General features: G+C 43.0%; 1 protein-coding gene and 1 pseudogene across 1 annotated transcript in view; one reads left to right on the forward strand and one right to left on the reverse strand.

The window, feature by feature from the left end:
- The window catches only part of LOC126481920 (neuroendocrine convertase 2), a 1,488,910-nt gene that overhangs the window by 1,001,769 nt on the left and 463,108 nt on the right, over positions 1–24,033 (forward strand). The window lies entirely within an intron of this gene.
- On the reverse strand, positions 22,151–22,268 carry LOC126482610 (5S ribosomal RNA; annotated as a pseudogene).

Genomic DNA, 24,033 nt, shown 5'->3' on the forward strand with positions numbered 1-24,033 from the left:
TGCCCACTCGACAGCAGACAGCTCCACTGGCGGCAGTTCCGCACGCGTGTCACACCGTATATTGCTTCCTAGTGTGGCTCACCGGTATGGAGAAGATGAGAGCGATGAAGGTAAAGTGGTCCTAGGCAAGGATTTCAGTGACGTGTTGACCGAAACCACAGTTAAGGAAAAACGACTTGTTCCTGGTGAGCCTTCCTACTTGTATGACCGTGCTCCAAGGAATTTTTCGGTTCCTGATGGTTCGTTCAGAGCCGCGCTAGACATCTTAGGAGGTGCTTCTGGCGTTAAACCAGAGCGCTGGAAGTACGAGGTTTATCTCCCTTTTATAAAAAAAAAACAAAAACAAAAAAACATCACATCGGGAAGATTTCTGCAGAAAGGTGATATTAGACCGCTTTTTAGACCAACTAAGAAAATACATCAGGCACTCCGATCTGTAAAGGATTTACGCTCTCCTTTGCCGGCATGTGCGACATGTAAGATTCCGGGTAACTGCGGAAAGGTTTACATCGGAACGGGCAAAATAAGCGAGAAAAGAAGACTGAAGGAACATAAAAGGCTTTGTCGACTACGGAAAACAGAAAATTCATCTGCAGCAGAGCATGTTCTTCAGTCAGGAAATCATGAACTTAAGTTTACTGAAATCAAAATTTTATCTTATGGGGATAATTTTAACAGAAAATAAGAAGCCTTGAAACATGTTGATATACGGACAGTAGCGCAGCAGAATCGTTAGATAAGTTTTTATCCTTGACAGGTGACAATCGATAGCCAAGTTTTATCGCTGACAATTTTATCTCTGCTGACCACGCCCATTTTACACGGTATTTATGTCGCTCTCTGGCGTCGGACTCGTCAATCGGCAAGCCTCAGCGTCGCCAGGAGTGCCTCTCAAAAATATCCAGCTCAACACTAGATGAAACATTAGGAACGAAAAGTTTTTGATAGATCACGACCATACAACCCTTAAAACTCACCAGAAACTAAGACACCCTGTCGTGAAGCCCTCGTTGTATGATCTAAAGTTCTTGTGTTAAACACAGCTTGCTGTATCCCCACACATCTTGTGAACATTAGGTGTCGGTGAACAAATGTTCAAATGTGTGTGAAATCTTATGGGACTTAACTGCTAAGGTCATCACTCCCTAAGCTTACACACTACTTAACCTAAATTATTCTAAGGACAAACACACACACCCATGCCCGAGGGAGGACTCGAACCTCCGCCGGGACCAGTCGCACAGTCCATGACTGACGGTGAACAGGCAGAGTCTGTCTCCTTTCCGAAAGGTGTCCAACACTGTACTACGTTTCCCACTACTAACCAAGATACGACCATATGGAGTATCTTCAAAAGTATACTGGGAGATTCTGCGATGATATTACAGACTTTCAAGGATGATGGAGAAGGGCAAATGTATCAAATTGAGGTAAACGACCCTGACCTGGAAACGACCGAGTCGAAAGGTATAAGCGAAAATCTACTCAAGTTTCGCCTTAGCCTCGCGTAACACTGAAACTGCGGGCGCCATCTTCCGGACTCTGATAGTGACGTATATAATTCACACTGAATACTCCCCTATACCGTCAGCTAATTACTCCCATTGGTGGACTAGTAACGACGGACGTAACTTGACGTCAGGGAGACGGAAATCCTAAGTCTTCGGTACAGTAATACTGAATTCCATTTATCTGCACAAGATTCACAAGATGCTACATTTACAACATTTTGTTTTTCAAAATTGTGTCCCCTATGCGGTCATGGTATTGTAGTACAAATTCTGTCGTATTCGTTCCAGTACCCCGCCCCCCTCCTTCCCGACAGGGCGTTGTTTTAAAGTGTCGGAGGCAGCGAGAATTAGGAGTTCCTCTTCACTCTCGACAGGCGTTTCGTACACAAGATTGTTTTCGTGTCCTATACGAGGAAACCGAGAGCTGCATCAAACCAGTCTCAGGACTGAAGACCACAACAACAACAACAACAACGAGGAAACCAAGTGAGGTGATATAAGATGAACGTGTTGGCCACGAAACAGGACCTCCTACGTCTGTCCACTTTGAAGGGTCTGACTGATTCAGACGTTCACGAATACACAGACCAGAGTGAGGTCGAGCTTCATCGTGTTGGAAACACAACGTTTGATGAATAACAAGTGGGATATGTTCCAGGCACCTCGGTAGCATATTTCTGATAAATACCTCGCTCAGTGATGCATTTAAGCGGGGAGGAAAAAACCTGGGCCTAACATCTAAATCATTACTCTGTAATTCACACTTAAGTGTCTGGCAGAGGGTTCATCCAACCTAATACGTAATCAAATGATAATTAAATCAAGACCCTACTCTGTCGACAGGCGTTGATGCACATCAATATGGACACTTGAAAATGTGCACCCCAGCCGAGACTCGAACCCGGGATCTCCTGCTTACATGGCAGACGCTCTATCCACCTGATCCACCGAGGGCACAGAGGATAATGCGACTGCAGGGACTTATCCCTTACGCGCTTCCCGTGAGACCCAGATTCCCAGCTTAATGTCCACACAGTACATTCATAGTGCCCCTGCCCATTATAGTCATTACTCTAGGCAGACAGTCTTACCGAGCACCGTAAGAGTTCGGGCAATACGTGTGCATCCACACAGAAGAAGAATGTCAATGGCCGGTTAGCCTTAACTATATGGAGATGGTATCTGTTCTTTCGGATACATCCGAAAGAACAGGTACCATCTTCATATAATACGGAATCGGTGAGTATGCTTGCACAAACTTTGACTGGCAATCCGTGTTGATGGCTCTTCACATATGTAGCATGAAGATTCTCGGCCCTACCTTCACTGTTGCTACCATCTAGCATTCTGTTTCTGGTGAAACGTGCTTTATCCGTGAAAATTATATACTCACGGAAGTGGGGCTCTGCAAGAACCATTGGCAGAAAGCGACGCGGGGTCAGAAGTGAGTAGGAGTCAAAGCATGCATCTTTTGTGGCAGTGTATCTGCGTTTTCCGAAATCCACACAGTACACTGCGAAACATTCATACACGTGCAGCTGATCGAGAGGCGCCTCATCCACTATAACAAGCACTGCATCTTCTAGGTCAGGAGTTCGTGTAGTTTGTCGTCCTCCTCGGTCACAGTACTATGATAACTAGTGCCCTGTATCACTTACTCGTTTGAACAGTCTTGGAATACGGTGTCAGGCGGATGTCGTCTACGCGGATTTTTGATCCTGTACAACCTTTCCTCTTCCCTTCTGCTTCCATTTGCTTGCCCATACAACCAAAAGCACAAACGTAAGTTCCACCATCGGGTACAGCTCCATTTTGTTTGGGCTAATCGAGGTTAGTACTTAACCAGAAAACGCAGATTGAAATCTACTACACTACAGACATTGTACAATAGAACTGTTCATGTCAGTATACAGTACGACATGTGCATTGGGTTAGTCGAGTTAATATCCCACCCTATACACAAAAGTAATCGTCGAGATTGCCTACAACGTTAACAACAACAGTACCAGTACATGTATTCCACTGTCAGAGATATCAGGACGATTTTAGCTTATAACTTTCAACTTGGTCATTTCCGGACCATCGTCCCTTACTTAAAATTGGTACATTTACCCTTTTCCATCGTCCCAGAGAGTTTGTAACATGGAGTCACCCTGTATGACTGGTTCTATTAGCTTCAGCTAACAGAAACCATTACGTTATATAGAAGACGAAATCTCTACAGAAACAAAAGTAACTTCGTGTGTACTGCAGAGATACGTAATTGCACCTCTATCGTTCACAAAATACACAACTTTGTCGTACAGCATCAGCAACACAGTAATATCTTCCGCTGACGACAACGTTGTGCTCAGGAAGGTAGCTTCATTGCAAAATCGTAAGGAATTCAAAAATGGTTCAAATGGCTCTGAGCACTATGGGACTTAACATCTGAGGTCATCAGTCTCCTAGAACTTAGAACTACATAAACCTAACTAACCTAAGGACATCACACACATCCATGCCCGAGACAGGATTCGAACCTGCGACCGTAGCGCCCACGCGGTTCCAGACTGAAGCGCCTAGAACCGCACGGCCACACCGGCCGGCCGTAAGGAACTGCAGAAAGAGTTGGCTCAAATTTCCACTTGCTGTTGAGAACGGCAGCTCATCTTAAATGGCGTATCTCTTGCCCGTATCCTTTATCGCCACGGTAATTTTTTGATTTGGTAATGTTAATGTTACAGGATGCTCAGGTTCCCGTCACCACGTCCCCCTCCACCTCTCCACGCCAGCCCTCCCACTCCCTCAACCTCCAACCCCCACGGGACGGAATTTGTGTACAGCAACTGTCTGTTTCTAGTATTATCCCTCGTGAAAGTGTGGCGGTGTCCTCTAAATGTTTGCGAATCGTGTAACTGAGGCGGAACGTGAGTGCTAGCCCGATATTCTTGTAGACGGATGAGAGAAACCACCTAAAACCACATCCTGACGCGCCGACACACCGGCTCTCGTAGTTAACCCGCCTGGAGGATTTGATCTGTGGCCGGTGCGCTTTGCCCGAATCCCGGTAGAACCGCGCTGATATACGCATCATCAGTTCGGAGTCATTGATAATTATGAAGTAATGCCTATAACAAACAGAAAGACTCCGATATTGTCAGATTACAAGATTAGTGGTGAACATCTGTAGCCCGTTACATTGCGTCACGTTTCAGGGATAACATCAAGAAGCTACACGAAATGGGAGATACAAGAAACCAGTAGCAGGGAAGCTGGATGGTAGACTCCGATTACGATGGTAAACTATAAGATAGTGGATGGCATGTGTCAAGGGACACCCCTTCGTGACTGTAGTGTCACTTATTTGGTAGCACTGCTCTCACGTGTTTGGTTCAAATGGTTCAAATGGCTCTGAGCACTATGGGACTTAACTTCTGAGGTCATCAGTCCCCTTGAACTTAGAACTACTTAAACCTAACTAACCTAAGGACATCACACACATCCATGCCCGAGGCAGGATTCGAACCTGCGACTGTAGCGTCAAGTGTTTGGAATCCTCATCACGGTGGCGTGGCAGAATACATCGAACGAATTGAGAGATGCGGTGGAAGGATAGTTTTCACGAAGTATGCTCCATCCTGTACCGTGCAGTAGCTTACATAGTATATCAACTGATCTACGTAACAGGAAAATTTTGTAACGTTCGTACCTAGATGCAATATTCTGAAGACTCTTGAAGATAATAATTCTTCAGTACTCTATCTGTCCATGTAAGTTACAGATTCGCAAAATCCTTTCTCAAGCAACAAAATCATTGATTAAATTATTTTCTGATTATTTCCTGCTACCGTGCGCCAACACTTCTACAGCATTTCAGAAGTGAAAACATGTTCCATCGACACTCTCACTGCATTTGTTCACCTCACCGTCGCGACTTCCTGTGCATCCGTACGACAGATATTTCTGGTGGCCGAATATCTCCTGTGTAGGAACCAACTTCGGTTTCGAAAACAGCCATCGTGTGAAACTCAGCTCGCGCTGTTCGTCCACGGCACCCAGAAAGCAGCAGATACAGGCACCAGGCAGATCCTATGTCCCTTGACTTCCCAAAGGCATACCATCCAGTTTCGCACAGTCGCATAACGAACAAAACACGAGATTAAGTAACATCAGACTAACTTTGTTATTCGGCTGAAGAGTTTCTGGCAAACAGAACACAGCATGTCATTTTAAAAGGAGAGAAGTCTTCAGACGTAGTAGTAACTTCGGGAGTGCCCAAGAGGAGTGTTATAGAACCATTACTTTTCACAATACATACACTACTGGTCATAAAAATTGCTACACCACGAAGATGACGTGCTACAGACGTGAAATTTAACCGAGAGGAAGAGGATGCTGTGATATGTAAATGATTAGGTTTTCTGAGCACTCACACAAGGTTGGCGCCAGTGGTGACACCTACAACGTGCTGACATGAGGAAAGTTTCCAACCGATTTCTCATACACAACCAGCAGTTTACCGGCGTTGCCTGGTGAAACGTTGTTGTGATGCCTCGTGTAAGGAGGAGAAATGCGTACCATCACGTTTCCGACTTTGATAAAGGTCGGATTGTAGCCTATCGCGATTGCGGTTTATCCTATTGCGACATTGCTGCTCGCGTTGGTCGACATCCAATGACTGTTAGCAGAATATGGAATCGGAGGGTTCAGGAGGATAATACGGAACGCCGTGCTGGATCCCAACGGCATCGTATCACTACCGGTCGAGATGACAGGCATCTTATCCGCATGGCTGTAACGGATCGTGCTGCCACGTCTCGATCCATGAGTCAACAGATGGGGACGTTTCCAAGACCAGAACCATCTGCACGAACAGTTCGACGACGTTTGCAGCAGCATGGACTATCACCTCGGAGACCATGGCTGCTGTTACCCTTGAGGTTGCATCACAGACAGGAGAGCCTGCGACGATGTACTCAACGACGAACCTGGGTGCACGAATGGCAAAACGTCATTTTTTCAGATGAATCCAGGTTCTGTTTACAGCATCATGATGGTCGCATCCGTGTTAGGCGACATCGCGGTGAACGCACATTGGGAAGCGTGTATTCGTCATCATCATACTGGTGTATCACCTGACGTGATGGTATGGGGTGCTATTGGTTACACGCCTCGGGCATCTCTTGTTCGCATTGACGGCACTTTGAACAGTGGACGTTACATTTCAGTTGTCTTACGACCCGTGGCTCTACCCTTCATTCGATACCTGCGAAACCCTACATTTCAACAGGATAATGCACGACTGCATGTTGCAGGTCCTGTACGTGCCTTTCTGGATACAGAAAATCTTCGACTGCTGCCCTGGCCAGCACATTCTCCAGATCTCTCACCAATTGAAAACGTCTGGTCAATGGTGGCCGAGCAACTGGCTCGTCACAATACGCCAATCACTACTCTTGATGAACTGTGGTATCGTGTTGAAGCTGCATGGACAGCTGTACCTGTACACGCCATCCAAGCTGTTTGACTCAATGCCCAGGCGTATCAAGGCCGTTATTACGGCCAGACGTGGTTGTTCTGGTTACTGATTTCTCAGGATCTATGCACCCAAATTGCGTGAAAATGTAATCACATGTCAGTTCTAGTATAATATATTTGTCCATTGAATACCCGTTTAGCATCTGCATATCTTCTTGGTGTAGCAATTTTAATGGCCAGTAATGTATAAATGACCCAACTGACAACGCCGAAATTTCCATGAAGCTTTTCGCGGATGACTGTCGCATACAGAGAAGTCGCGAAACTAGAAAATTGTAGCGAAATGCGCGGAGACCTGCAGAGGATCCACATTTGGCACAGGAAATAGCACTTGACCCTTAGAAATTAAAATATTTCTTTCAATGGTTGATTCAGTATTTCTTTTACCCGTGTCCTTATAAGTGTGTTCCACAAAGTCCACAAAGTTTCATTGTCCTACCACCATGCGTTTTTCATGGGGACCCTCTCAAGTAGCGAAACTTTAATTATAACCATCCTTTAGGTTTCGCTGAATTGAATAGGGGCCACACCGGGACGGTTCCTAAGCGATGGAGAATGCCGATAGCCTTCCATAGTCTGAGCTTATGCTCCGTCTCTGATGACCACCTCATTAATGGCACGTTTAACGCTAGTTTTCTTTCAAATGATTTTGGTAAAGTAATTTCCATCCACGAAAAACTGTCTCTTTTTACCATACAGTCCCGTAGTACGTGTATGTGCGCGCGCCTCTGTGTGTGTGTGTGTGTGTGTGTGTGTGTGTGTGTGCATTCTTCGCTTCATTTGAAATCACTTCATGGTACTGAGGGTTGGTAGATAAAGAGATTGAAAAGTGTACGTCTGTCCAGACGTTAATTTCTTTACACAAGTCCTAGCTAGGTATGTGCTTCAGTTTAGGTGCAGTGCAAACGTACAGTAACTTCAGACAGCTATTAATCCCCGTGCGCGCCAGCTTGTGAGAGATGTGAAGGTGTTTACAGAACTGCGCTGCAGTGAATCCCTTTTGCCGCTCTGACTGTGCGCATTCATCGTCAACTGAAAAGCGTCTTCTGCTGCTCCATGAGGGAACACGACGACCGGTTCTACAGAGACGGGCATCCGTCTGTGTGCATACACCGCGACAAAAGCGCTTTCTACAAACATGTATTGCAGTTCCTGACTCTCGCTTCCAAATGTGGAATAGCTTGTAACTCTGAGGTACAAGTCAGAATACAAGTATACCTCTAGTCCTACATTCAACTGTTCGAAACTGCACAGTTAGAACTTCGATTCCAATACAGCTTACATTAGCTGATTGAACAAGCTGCGCTCTTTCACGTCTGCAAAATGAGTGTGTCTTATAGTATGAGTCCGTAAAACCTCCTTGCTAGTGATATTTGTATTTTTTCTACATGAATGTAATTTGCAATCGGTAATGAGAATACAGTAGTCGCACCATTAAATGTCTGTGGTATAACTGACCATCTTCTGTTTGTTTTTCATGTGCAGTACCATTCGCACACCCGTAAAAAAACGTATATTAAAACACTACAAGAAACAAATAAAACCAAAGGCTGTGATCAAAAAATGCGTGTGGATATTATTATGTGCCGTCACATTTCTATTGACAAATTTTATTAAGTATTATGTTAAAATAGAGATCCATCTACATCACCAAACTTCCGTGCTCGCTGCATCAGTGATGAACTGACTGCTGTCAACATACCTGGAGTCATTACTTTATATTCAGCAGCAATTCGCTCTCTCACGTCTTCCACAGTTATTGGAACCTCTTTGCAGACCACATACTTCACATTACGCGACAGAAAGGAGTCTAACGGCGTCAGGTCAGGTAATAGTGCTGGATATCTCTGATTAGAACTGCTCCTTCTCACCCAAAAGTTTGGAAACAAGCGGTTTAATGCATCTCATGCTACTGAAGATTTATGGGCAAAACACCCATCAGCCGGCCGGCGTGGCCGAGCGGTTCTAGGCGCTACAGTCTGGACCCGCGCGACCGAAACGGTCGCAGGTTCGAATCCTGCTTCGGGCGTGGATGTGTGTGATGTCTTTAGGTTAGTTAGGTTTAACTAGCTCTAAGTTCTAGGGGACTGATGACCACAGCAGTTAAGTCCCATAGTGCTCAGAGCCATTTGAGCCAAAACACCCATCACGTTGGAACACGTCATTTCACGAGATCTGACGAGTTCTCAAGAACCCATGTTTCAATAACGTGAGTAAACTATGTAAGAAATAAATACTTCATAAATCGTTTAATGCACCATCGACAAAATAGGGACCAGTTAAGTGTTGTCCGATTACGTCACACCAAACATTCAGACTCCAGTACCGTTGGTTGAACAACTGAAGAACCGTGTGTGCGTATGCCGTTGACCAGTAGAGCATTTTTCTCCAATGTGAACGTGGTCTCGCAAGTAAACAACAATTTCTTCACAAGACTGTACTGCTGGAGAGTCCACCGATTGTATTCAAAACGATGCAGAAAATCACTGCCGTGTAGTTTTTGTTGTGGAGCAATGCGATTTGCATCCTCAGCTGATAGCAAGTTATCTTTGTACGAGTTCTACCCGTGAACCTTTCCGCCTGCAGTTCAGCTGCTATCGATGTATTTAGATGGCATTCTCCATTGCTTAAGAGCATGTCCACTAGTTCTACATCTTGTTCTCCTCAAAGTTCTTTATATGTTACTAGCTATTCGTTTATACGGATATTTTACATGTGTTATACTGTAAATGAATTGCTGCACTCCTCACCGCAGAGCTGATGCACGTGGCCAGGGATTCCGCTGCACTTAACCCCTTTGATGGACAACACACAACAGACAATGTTCTCTTGTCTTGTCGTCACAGCTTTCCGTCGAGAGAAGACTAAACATAACGTACCTAATCCCACGGACGCGCAATTTCTCTTGGAGAGTGGCGTAAACTTCCGGGTTGCGGGCCGTTCAACTGCAGCGACAGAAGCACAAAATCCCCGATATTTCTATGTTTTTACTCCGTAATTGCTTCTTGTATCTTCTGTGGCGGCAAAGGGAGAAACAGAAAGCAAACACAGCTCCAATTAAAAAGACGAATTTAGCGCCTGTATCTCTGATATTAAGTTGTGACAAAGCATTGCTGTCGTTTCATGAGACCGTGGTCACTGTTAGTCTAGGTAAAGGCAGTAAAGTAATTTCAGATGAAAAAGTTGGGCGTCTTCCACTGTATATATTAAGTTCGATCTACATCTTTCTTTTGGCGGAATTGACCAGATTTTATGACAGTGACATACAGAATTATGCAGCCTTGGGATGTCAGATGCAGACACACTAACCTTAAAGATTAAGAAAACAATATAGTGTTATTAAACTGTACTATTCAACATACTGTTCCACTCAAATAAACTCTTATCTGTAAACGAATACTTTTAATAACAGTTAGGGACATGAGAATAACATTTCAGATCAATTCGTCACAGGCTAATAAATGACAAATAGCCATAAGTCATTAAAACAATGCACACTCAAATGAGGCATTCCACTTTAATTTACGGAAATTCCAGGAGACATTCTAAGGTCAATGATTTTACCTTTCTTGCCGTAAACATGCACTACATTTATTTTGTTTAGTACAGCTCCTATGCATTTTTGTCCATCAAATGATACAACTGAAATGACATCACCGAATTTCCTCGTGTGTTGTTTGGCATTGCTGCCCTACTAAACTGCATATATGTTTTCGCTGTGGACGGGTCAAACCTCTGTTCATGACTCAGCCTGTTGATTCGTTCAACGAGTATTTGAGGCAGTTCTTATGCTCACCATGAGCGGTCAGCAGAAACTTGAAGTCAGAATCTTCTGTACATTCCCGAGAGTGCCATGAGGCATGCTTTGCGAGGAGTGTGTAGAAAAGTTCTCGACAGAGCATTGCAGCCGCGTGCCCGAGCCACATGGTGTTCACGCGGCTATGTTGTGCGAGAGAGAAAGCACAAATCAGCTTCGCGTAGACTCGCGGAAGTTGCCGAAGATGACTGACACTGCCTCGCCTAAAGCCCATTTTACACGAGCGACGTTTGGTCAAAATCGACAACTCTTAGCTGCGTGCACCTTTCGTGCCTGCGCGTAAATCAACGACCAACCACAGAGTGTCTCTGTGGCGTCAGTGATCTGTAGATTGTGCCGGGTGCGGAGTTGTTTGTTTTCAGAGCATTCTGCACACTGCGAATGTACAGAAACAGGGGCTATGGCGGCGTCTGCTAACATAGGAAGTTACCCTGTTCCAGCCAGAATCACTCCTATTATATTTTTCTATTTAATTTTATCCACTTTTTGCAGCTTGAAACGTGACTGTATTCAAAACATTGGAGGTATGAATTAAACAACGCCTACAGTGACAACTTTTTCATGTTTTACTAACTACACGATGCATTTCGGACCCTTTGGGTCTACCGTTAGGTGTGATTTGTCTTCATAGATTTTTTATTTCTTCTCCTGAATGAGGTGAAATGCATATTCCTGTCACGAAAAGGCTATGTATTTCGTAAGTCGAAGGCGAAAAACATGTGAAAAATAGTGGAAAATGAACAGTGAAAACTTACCACATAATCCAAAGAAAGCATTTTCAACGTTTTAGTACTGGCAAACATTCTTTTCTCCGTCGTTTTTGTACATGTTACTTCATTCAGGATGTACATTTGCACACAAATGTTTAGAAACACTTCACAAATGTTTTGGTACATGGTGTTGTCTAAGATGAATTTATTCGTAGTGCTAAGGATATAACTATAAACAATTGACATATGCAAGAAGTAACTTTAGAATAGGTCTTAAAAATTACAGAAATAACTATGGCTTGCGAAATCTGTTTGTTCATTTACCATAGATTCTGGTTTTCTTGATTTTGTGGAGGTATATCTCCAGTTGTTCTAAGAGACTTAGGGTCTCACCATTGGGGTCGTTATGTAGTATTACCAGTTTTGTTTTCTAGCTGTTGATGACATGTTTGGTTTCCAACATTTCTCCTGTTATATAAATCGAATTGTTCTTTTGTGTCTTTTCAACCTTTATTGTGTTGTTTGGTTTGTTTTCGTGATACACTGAAAAACTACATAAGGTCTTGTTATCTTTTCCTCCTGGTGTGCTCCTACAAGCTGGCCGGAGTGGCCGAGCGGTTCTAGGCGCTACAGTTTGGAACCGCGCGACCACTACGGTCGCAGGTTCGAATCCTGCCTCGGGCATGGATGTGTGTGATGTCCTTAGGCTAGTTAGGTTTAAGTAGTTCTAAGTTCTAGGGGACTGATGACCTCAGAAGTTAAGTCCAATAGTGCTCAGAGCCATTTGAACCATTTTTTTTTTTTTTTTTGTTCCTACAAGAGACGAAATACTTGAAAGCAGAAATGTATTTATGTTTTACAGACAAAAATCCTGCGCTATGTATAAATAGGAAGATAAACAGATAAAAGTCTTTTAATGAAAATAATTTCAACAATGAAACAGTCAGAATTATTTTACGAGAAAAATAATTTTTGGTGATATTTGACACTTAGCAAGAAAACAATACACGAAGCATAAACCAAAAGGGTGCTATATACTGCTTACCATGTATTTCATGTGTATGCAATTACTTATATTCTCGAGTAAGTAAATGTATATGTTCTGAAATGTTTGGATGGCACTTTTCCTATTCTTTCACATCTCAGAACGTAACATTTACACCACACGCCCCTTACAAGAACATATAGCATCACTTCAGCTCTGGTCATCAATAAACTAAATTACTGCTTGTTTCTACATTTTTTTTGCCACATCTCGACGTTTCTGCGGAAAAGATAGTCCCTCATAACGTCACTTTCACCGTTCAGATGCCAAAGCGCACAACTGATAGATCTTGCCACACATTAAATTTTGGCGCTGACGTGTAAACGAAAATGACCACTCGAAACCGAGGATACCCCGCTTAGGAATAAAACGCCAGAGCGCTACAGTAGACTTACTTGTCTTGAGTAGTCAGTTGAGCCAAAAAGTCGATCGTGTAAAAGGGTGTTAACGACAGTCGCGTCTACGGTTTGCATCGTCGCCCTGAAAGTCATACGGATGAGTATATGCTGTGAAGTTAACAGTGTAGGCAGGCTCGATGCTCTTATTTTACGCGTCAGTCATAGCTACGAGGGCGATCAATAAATAGTGCAACACTCTTTTTCTAAAAGCAGATTGGTTTTATTCAGGATTCCAATACACCATATTACTCCCTTCTCTTTTGACTATAAAATGGTTCAAATGGCTCTGAGCACTATGGGACTTAACATCTGTGGTCATCAGTCCCCTAGAACTTAGAACTACTTAAACCTAACTAACCTAAGAACATCACACACATCCATGCCCGAGGCAGGATTCGAACCTGCGACCGTAGCAGTCGCGCGGTTCCGGACTGAGCGCCTAGAACCGCTAGACCACAGCGGCCGGCTTTTGACTATAAAACCCTATTTTTCAAACATTATCTCCGTTCAACAAGACAGTCCCACCCCGTCTTACTTGGAGGGCCTGTGTGCCCGCATGATGTCATACCACTGGTCGACGTCGACGTCGGAACCAACGTATTGCTGCATCAGTAACCTCCCCATCATCCAGGTGCTGCTTCCCGCGGAGCACATCCTTCATTGGGGAAAACAGATGGTAGTCGGAAGGTGCGAAATCTTTGTTGCAGGGTGGATGAGGAAGAACAGTCTAATGAAGTTTTGTGAGCTCCTCTCGGGTGCACAGACATGGATGTCGAACACGATGAAGTCGTTTCTTCAGTTTCCTGAGGGTAACACAAAACGCTTCAGAGTTGATCGTTGCACCATGAGGGAGGACATATAACAAAATAGCCCCTTCAGAGTCCCAGAAGACCATTATTAGGACTTTTCTGGCCAAGTGTGAGGCTTTGAACTTTTTCTTCGGAGAAGGGTTGATGTGGCGCCACTCCATGGATTGCCATTTTGTTTCCGATTAGAACCGATGAGCCCATACTTCATTATTTGTGACCATGTTGGACAAAAATTCGCCATGATCAGTTTCGTAACGGGCAAGCAATTCGCACAGGTGGTCATTCGTTACTATTTAAGGTCTTCTGGTAGGCGGCCAGGAACCCAACGGGCACACGACTTTGAGTGCCCCAACTAGGGGCGAGCGTGTCAACACTACGAACAGAAACGTCCAGTTCAGCAGCGAGATGTCTGATTGTTATCTATCCATCTCCTCGAATGAGAGTGTCAACACGTCCCAATATTTCAGGAGTCACAGCTGTGTGCAGCCGGCCGGGACGGGGAAGTCGCCCAGGTCTGCACGACCTTGTTACGATGATGACATATGGCTCACCCATCTACATCTACATCTACGTGATTACTCTGCTATTCACAATAAAGTGCCTGAATGAGGGTTCAATGAACCACCTTCATGCTGTCTCTCTACCGTTCCATTCTCGACCGGCACGAAGGAAAAACTAGAACTTAAATTTTTCCGTGCGAGCCCTGATTTCTCATATTTTATCGTGATGATCTTTTCTCCCTACGTAGGGAGATCCCGTCGCAATGAAAAACGCCTTTGTTTTAATGATTGCCACTCCAATTCACGTATTATGTCTGTGACACTATCTCCCCTATTTCGCGATAATACAAAACGAGCTGCCCTTCTTGTACTTTTTGGATGTCATACGTCAGTCCTACCTACCTGATGCGGATCCCACACCGCACAGCAATACTACAGAATAGGGCGGACAAGCTTAGTGTAAGCAGTCTCTTTGGTAGACCTGTTGCACCTTCTAAGTGTTCTGCCAATGAATCGCAGTCTTTGGTTTGCTTTACCCATAATATTATCTATGTGATCGTTCCAATTTAGGTTATTTGTAATTGTAATCCCAAAGTATTTGGTTGAATTTACAGCCCTCAGATTTGTGTGACTTATCGTGTAATCAAAATTTAGCTGATTTCTTTTAGTACTCATGTGAATAACTTCACACTTTTCTTTATTCAGGGTCAATTGACACTTTTCGCACCACACAGATATCGTATCTAAATCATTTTGCAAGTCGTTTTGATCATCTGATGACTTTACAAGACGGTAAATGACAGCATCATCTGCAAACAATGTAAGACGGCTAATCAGATTGTCTCCTATGTCGTTAATATAGATCAGGAACAATAGAGGGCTTCCTTGGGGAATGGCTCAGCAGACATTTGTTCACTGCCAGGTCTCCGTAGACATTCCGCAAGCGCATCTTAATATCTGCCATGCCCTTGTTTCCAGCCATAAGTAGCTCAATGTCAGTTCTCTGCCTGGAAGGCATCTCCGTTACAGAAGCCGTTTTGAAGAGTACGTATAGCGTCACTTCATATCGGAAGATTATGAAATTATAGGGACTGAAGTGCAAATATTCCGCAATGACCCACAGCAAATTCTGCTTTTTTTCAACCGAAATTTGCGAAAAAAAAGAGTTGAATCACGTAATGAACGCCCTCGTTACTCTTGTGCCGCCTTAGCCATATGGAAGGAGAAACCAGCCAGTTGATCCGCTACCGGTGAGTGATCGCCCTCCTCAATGCCAACGAGACCTAACCGCGTGGACAGCAAGTAATGGGGAACGACGGCCGCCGCTCACTCGGCTTTGCCAGGCAGATGCATTGCTTACACCCGCTGTCACTGTGCGCCCCTGGTTTGATCCTCAGTGATTATTTCTGGTCTTCTTTCCGAGAGATACGCAGTCGTGAACGGCGATTACTAGTTTCACTGTTTAGAGTCGTAGTTCACAGTCGAAAACATGTCATTTGGATTTGGTTTGCATGATTAACGTATTTGCTGGGTCAACTAAAACAGTAACTGTTTTTAATTTCTCTCCTACTAATTGTTTGCCAATCATTCATATTTCATATTTACTAGTCAGTGTTCGCTTTTTCTGTACAAGTTTTGGCCGGTCTTTTAAAACTAATGATAACCTAATTCAAAAGCTGTATCAGTGCATTTAGTAAATTTCACAGTTTCTGTTGATTACAACCTGAGCTTATATAGTTATAACGAAAGATATATGACGACGAGCTGAAAAGTAATGCCTCAGAATTTCTTATGACAAAACTCTTAAAACATTTCAAATTAAACAAACTTCAGTAATATTCTACTTATTCGTTCTTCATGTTTACATATTTATTTTTCAACATAGTCGCCCTGGTGACACACATTTCTGCCTACGGGAGACCAGTTTGTTGATACCTTCACTGTAGAGTCTTTGACTTTGTTGGCGGAGCCATAACCTCACCTCTGTTAGCACCGCCTCATTACTATCAAAGTGCAGTCCTTCGAGGGGTTCTTTAATCTCTGGAAACACTCCAAGCTCTGTTGAGGGTAGCGTCGCCGTTTCCTTCATTACGAGCACGACGCACATTGGTGATGTCGGTAACAACGGTTACACTGCACAGCATTCATTCTTCTACGAATTTCAATTAGAGTCACTTTTTCTGTTGTTAAAAACTGGGTTACAGCACGCTGTGTCTCTCACACCGACATCGCCATGTTACACGTTGTAGTTGTGAGGCCTCTAGCTGCAGACGGTTGCAATTTGAGTCAGCGAAGCAAGCATGTGGACCGAGTAACATGCATGACATGCAATGCCTCAACCGATATTGAGAACAGAATATTCGGAGGCTTTACTTTTCAGCAGGTCCTTGTACTTTTAATTTCTACAGCAGTATATACCTTTTACCTACTGTTACTGCAACATGGTAATATTGTTTGTTCCAGGTGAGTGGCAAGACCATCTGGAGAGCTGTGAGTAGTGAAAATAGCCTGTCGGTTAAGAAAGGTAGAGTGATACATCTCGCAACTATCCTAAAGTAACACACAACGATGAATTTTCACTAGTTTGTGAATTTTTCTGCGATATTAACACTGTCACGAAAAAATTCAAGGGTTTAGGGTCAGTAAACAAAGGTATAGCCTGATAAAGTGCAGAATTGTCACGGATATTCGGTATTCTGGGATACATTTCCTACCATGCGTGTGTGCGTTTCTGGAGGCTTCTGAAATGTTTTGGTAAACGGCTTTCTGGATCCCCATTTTCATACCACAAGCACAACATAAAACCTATCAAAGTACCTTGGACATGGTTAATCGTTTTGCAGACGAGATGGAATGTTAGCATAACTAAGGTGACGCTGTGGCGTCTGGGGTGGAAGAGATGGCTGCGGGGGCTGGGGGGGGGGGGGGGGACCGCAGACGAGAACTCCAGATTTACGACGAATAGAGACTGCACAGGTTCAGACTTAGGTAACTAGAGAAGGAGATGGCGTCTTTAGTAATTTTAAATCAGTTACGTCTGCCTCTTTCCTGGTATACTAAGTCTTTAAGAGAATGTTCCAAGAAAAAAGGAACTCTATCCATAACCATACCCATATTATCTACTGTCACTTAAAATAATTCTCTCCCTCTTTACTTAAGTTGATGGCGGACTTTACAACATGATCGGTCCTACTTTATCTTGCACTTAGGAAACCTACACGAAATTATCAGCTTGTGGACGTCCATCTCACCTTAGTCAGGGCGGTATACCCTTTCTTCCGCCGTTGGTTCTCACCGAACTGCAGCACTGCTTAAGCGCGCGATGCGCATTGTTTTAGTCGTCCTTGAGGAGTCAGTCGAGTCTGAGGCCACAGTACGGACTCGAGGGTCGTCGTCATGTTGATTTCATGAAAGTGGACATAACACAGTTAGTTAACAGCAATTGATTTAAACAATCTCACGTTGATTACTACAAATGCCTGCAAGAATCTGTGCTGGTAATGGAAGGTATAATTAAAAAATAGTGACTGATATTTGACAATGAACTCCAAAATCGGCGTCAAACCTGACTTGAACCGTTGTTATTCAATACTTTCCCAGTCACTAATAGTAAAATTTGGGATAACGGTGGTGATAACCGTTAGAATCGAGTACCACCAATGATTGTAAGTTCTACTGATAGTTAAACATTCCGATTAAATTGTGATAACAGTTTGGTTAGTTGTAGAGGGCTTACAATACAAGCTACATATCAGTGTTAAGCAAGGTTTTTTTTTGGGTAGAACTAATAACTGGTCCTGGGACTTAAAAATTCCTGAAGAAATCGTGTATAACGAGGAACTAGTAAAGGGTCACCTACTACTGTTTAGGAGTACTGGTTACCTTTACTATAATTACAGGGGGCGCAACCGCACAATAAACTCAGATTCCGTGTGGGTAATTGTGGGCTGAATCATTGGTGTTTTTCTCTCTTTGCGCAAACAAATCAAATCAAGGTCTTAAAATCCACTTTCTGAGGACGCATTTATAAAAACCTAAACCATCTAACATCGATCCGCGTCAACTAGTGTGGCTTCCGGCCTAATTTCTCTTCAGACGACCAGTTCGTACTCGTTATCTACACCTTACCCCATCAACTTAAATCTGTCCTTCACCTTGAGAAAGATATGGCTGTATATGGCTCTCCAGTCACATTTTCCAACTACAGACCTCTGCACACCCATATATTACACCCACTTAATTGCATCCTTTCTAAACAATCCCTCATCCTATCTAACTATATAAAGGATCAAATACCGCATCTTGCAGCTTTAACAGAACATTACTTTCATATTTCATGGCTCTTCTTGTCCCCACTTTTCTTGTTCCCTAGCGAGAACTACGCCCCTATACACATCTCGTGTTGGGTATCTTTTGGATAGCCTGTTTTAGCTGCCTCACGGTACGTAAAAGAAAAAGAATGATTCCGTTAGCATAATAATTATCAGGACATGTCTGACAGAAGTCAGAGTTGATGTTGGGAAACTATACCATTATACTGGTTTGCAACGAACCTTTCTCTGCAGCATGATTTAAAACATTTCGTTGATTTTTGTGGGTAAATTACGTGTGAAATGATCCTGCAAGGACAGTGCTTTTTTGACAATACTGCTGCTATAGTCGTGAAGCATTTTTCACGCAGAAACTTTACTCAGGAATAGAACCCATGTTATGGTACGGAGAGTCACTAAGAAAGAAAAATCTGCTTGCACGAAAATATTGGTGAATTATTGAGCCAGAAGACTGGTGGTTAAAATGTTGCGTAGCTACTCTTCCGTTGGCAGTGAAAGGATTTCTACTTTTTCTTTAGATACAGAATTGCTAGTATTTCTTCTTTGGAAAATAGCAAACGGTGAGAATATTTTAGATTAAAATCCAACATTTTCAGGGAATTGTGTGGCAAATTTAAGTTCAATAGAAACAGTCTGAATATCTTGCACTAAACCTCTGTAGAGTTTAACTTAGTCCATTACTGTTAATGGTGCTTCAGTGACTGTGTTGTTTTAGTAAAATTGTTAACCAGTAGTAATAAAACATTCTGTATATCTGTACAACTTCAGAAAACCTATGGTTGTAAAAACACTATGAAGAAGTTTCAGCGTAGAATGATGGGATAAAAAAGAGGCTTCCATTGTAAGCGTTGGCGTTACGGTGGATCGATAAATGCAAAACAAGGCAGTGGCCTTCGCTTCAATGTAACGAGTACCCTATTCACCTAATAGCCGCCGGCCATTTGCAAGACTGCCCACCAAGCACACACACACTGTGAATCAACACTGAAAACATAAAGCTGAATGACGGACTGAAGCACTGCACAGTAGTCTGAATTCTGTATTCAGAAGCCAACGCGTGTGCACTTAATCATACACCTTTAGAGGAAACGAATCTCCATCCAGCCCGGAATCTATTGTTTCTCCATATCGTAGGAGCAGTGTTGAGGTAAAATATTTTTCTGGTTGCAATCATCTTTCGTAAACTCTTCAGCAGTTACGTCTATATGAACTTTCCAATATCATAGTCTGAAAAGCAAAGAAAGAAATTTTGCATGGTTCTGTTACAGGCGCTTGTGATAACTAAACAGCGATACCAATAAACAACCCAGTAGACTATCTTATAAAAATATTTATTATTTACATTCAGGTTCTTCAGTGATCTGTTTGGTCCAAGAAAAAATTTAAAAAATAAAAAAGGAAAAAACACTACGCCATTTCATGGCATCACTGTTTGGGCTAAACGGTGACGGGACACCTCATCTTGTGCACACTGGTTCTGTTGAACAGTGCTAATGTGGACGCTGGATAAATATTTAATAGTCATTAGATGTAAGGCAACCGCTTTATTAACGCGTTTCGAAAACACTCATCTCCAGAATATCAAGATGAGTGTTTTCGAAACGCATCAACAAAGAAGCTGCCTTACACATGGTGACTACTAAACATTTATTCGGGGTCCATATCACCACATTTCAACATTTCAAATTTCGTAAAATGGGAGTATATCTCTTGTATGAGTACATATCACACTTTGAAACTAAAAGACGTTACTTCCTCTCTAAGCAGATAAAGGTTTCCCAACAGATGCCTTAGGAAGTAATACTTTTACAAGAATTAACATATATTCTTGTATACAGAAACATATTATATGATAGAAATATACAATGAGAAAGAAATAGAACAATTTAGCAACTGACGACGAGGTGGCGGTGATATTCGAACAGTACAAAGTGCTAAATAACCCTAAAGCACTCAGATAAGCCCACAGGGTTCGTACGTCGCCGTACTTCCAAACAGAGAAGTACGTGGTATGGATTGCCTGCCTCAGGAGTCACAAACTTCCGATTACATTTTGTGTAGTCAGGTTGAAGAGGCGGACCTCTTGATCAACATCATTCCAGTGCTATTTTCCTCACTCAAAGGTGCCACCAGAATACGCCAGTATCGTACCTACTGAACTAAATACTGAAGTGTAGAGACCACTATACAAAGCAAAGCCGCAACCTGTGGCGTCACAGCCACCATGTTAAGTCTGGACAAGCTGTCAGATTGTTCTCTTATACAGAAGAAATACAGCTGAGGAACGGAGAACCATTAGCGGGATCAAAGCACAGACACAAACTTTTGAGAAAAATAGGTTTGTGAAAATCAGATTTGTAAGAAAACCACAAACCTCACACGTTTGATTTGGTTAAAAAATGAGTCACTACCACCCTGTATTTCTTCCAAAAAATAATGCATTTATTTTATGTAATGAAGTTTTAATCAAGATTTAGGGTCATTATTATTAATGTTAAGCCACAAAATTTTAGTGGCAATTGTGCCTTTTTGACTGTTGCGTGGTTTGTAATGCGAACCTAGGATCAGAACGTAGAAGTTATAACCTGTCCCTAGACTTCATGGTCCTCGTTATCAGTTTCATTAAACACATTCTCTCGTTTGAGGTTCAGATTGAACTGTCTCTTCGCTTAAAGCATGAAAGCTAGTAGTTTTGATAAGTCTGTGTGTTTCAGAGTTTATATGTGCCTTCGACTTATGTATCGGGGCACTACATTCTAAGACACCTAAAAAATGCGTGGAAAATGAAAAAATTTTCTTGAAGAAGACAGTGGTCTCCGACGACTCCAACGAAGAATATGTTACTTTAAACCACAGTTCATGCAAACTTGTTGAAAAATTCATCATTGTAAAATTTCTGAAATGAAACGTACATTTTTAGCACGAACATCGACTTTTGATTTGGTAATGAGCTGGGTAATACTCCAAATGGTTCCTAAATCCTCAGAGAGAAAATTACAGACTGGAATGCTGAAACCATGGAAGGTGGGGTAGTGGGCGTCAGTGAAACCAGTGAGCGTTCCTACAGCAGTGAAAATTGCTGCTTTGGACCCATATGGGTGGGAATACCAGCGAAATCTTTGAGGCAACTTCTCGTAGATGTTCATATACACAGCGAAGGAGTAAAGGGTTGTCAAAGCTGGTTCACTGTAAGATCAACAGATGAAGAAGTTTGCATACAAATTACAGTCTCAAAATCGACGACGATGTGCTTTAGGCTCTTATGCCTTCAGCTCGTAACTACTATGAAACTAAAACCAAACTCCTCCCGCACAGGCCATGAAGGCCCAACGGTACTGCCCGGCCGCCGTGTCATCCTCAGCTCATAGGCGTCACTGGATGCGGCTATGGAGGGGCATGTGGTCAGCACACCGCTCTCCCGGCCGAATGTCAGTTTCCGAGACCGGAGCCGCTACTGCTCAATCAAGTAACGCCTCAGTTTGCCTCACAAGGGCTGAGTGCACTCCGCTTGTCAACAGCGCTCGGCAGACCGGGTGGTCACCCATCCAAGTGCTAGCCCAGCCCGACAGTGCTTAACTTCGGTGATCTGACGTGAACCGGTGTTATCACTGCGGCAAGACCGTTGGCCCTCACTACGATAAGCGTTCAATAAAGAGTGCAACTGGTTTTTTTTTTCTGAAAGCGGGTAGGTTTTATTCAGGATTCCAATAAACCATATTGTTTCCCACTCCTTCGGCTTTTCAACATAATGTCCGGTCGATTCGACGGCCTTACGCCACCTCAGTGAGAGCTCCTGTATGCGCACATGGTAGCTCTATGCAGGTCGTCGTCGGAGCCAACGACTTGCTGCGTCAGTAGCCTCATCGGCCACGCACTGATTCCCGCGGAGTACATCGTTCATTGGGCAAAACAGATGAAAGTCGGAAGATACGAGATCAAGGCGGTAGGGTGTGTAATATCTCTTTATATTCGATGAATTATTCTGATACAGTTCTGCCCTTGAATGACGTTTACTAATTTTCTATCTTCATACTCACAGAATCCATGTGCAAAGTAGTTTCATACAATAGACATGCAATGAGCGCATAATTGGTGTTTGTTAGAAAAAAGCTTCCGAGATTGTCTTCGTGCCGATTAGCCTGAGCTCTGTTTGAAAAATTGTAATCTGAATATTGAGATTTATGACAAAAGATAACTGATACGAAATTGTACGTTTAAAAAGGAAATATATACAGGGTGTTACAAAAAGGTACGGCCAAACTTTCAGGAAACATTCCTCAAACGCAAATAAAGAAAAGATGTTATGTGGACATGTGTCCGGAAACGCTTAATTTCCGTGTTAGAGCTCGTTTTAGATTCGTCAGTATGTACTGTACTTCCTCGATTCACCGCCAGTTGGCCCAATTGAAGGAAGGTAATGCTGACTTCGATGCTTGTGTTGACATGTGAACGTTTGGGCAGGCATTGTTGGTGATGTCTTGAATGGACCCCATGTTCTTCCACCTACGCTCAATGGAGCACGTTATCATGATTTCTTACGGGATACTCTACTTGTGCTGCTAGAACATGTGCCTTTGCAAGTACGACACAACATGTGGTTCATGCACGATGGAGCTCCTGCACATTTCAGTCGAAGTGTTGGTACGCTTCTCAACAACAGATTCGGTGACCGATGTATTGGTAGAGGCGGACCAATTCCATGGCCTCCACGCTCTCCTGACCTCAACCCTCCTGACTTTCATTTATGGGGGCATTTGAAATCTCTTGTCTACACAATCCCGGTACCAAATGTAGAGACTCTTCGTGCTCGTATTGTGGACGGCTGTGATACAATACGCCATTCTCCAGGGCTGCATCAGCGCATCAGAGATTCCATGCGACGGAGGGTGGATGCATGTATCCTCCCTAACGGAGGACATTTTGAACATTTCCTGTAACAAAGTGTTTGAGTCACGTTCTGTTGCTGTGTGTTTCCATTCCATGATTAATGTGATTTGAAGAGAAGTAATAAAATGAGCTCCAACATGGAAAGTAAGCGTTGCTGGACACATGTCCACATAACGTATTTTCTTTCTTTGTGTGTGAGGAATGTTTCCTGAAATTTTGGCCGAACTTTTTTGTAACACCCTGTGTATATATATATATATATATATATATATATATATATATATATATATATATATATATATATATATATATTGCTGCTTCATACAAAAGGTGTGTATTTGACATTTGAGAATTAATGATTATTCATCGATATATTGCGTAGTTGTTAATCAGAAGGGAACTTCCGAAAGACTGGATACGAACCTGCATTTAATAATCCAAGAGCTCCATTACTTCTTCGGAAGGTTAAACTTCATCAAAGCCAAAGATCCGCTTGATCTGAGGT

Source organism: Schistocerca serialis, chromosome 5, assembly GCF_023864345.2.
Source record: "Schistocerca serialis cubense isolate TAMUIC-IGC-003099 chromosome 5, iqSchSeri2.2, whole genome shotgun sequence".
In the NCBI taxonomy this organism is placed as follows: domain Eukaryota; kingdom Metazoa; phylum Arthropoda; class Insecta; order Orthoptera; family Acrididae; genus Schistocerca; species Schistocerca serialis.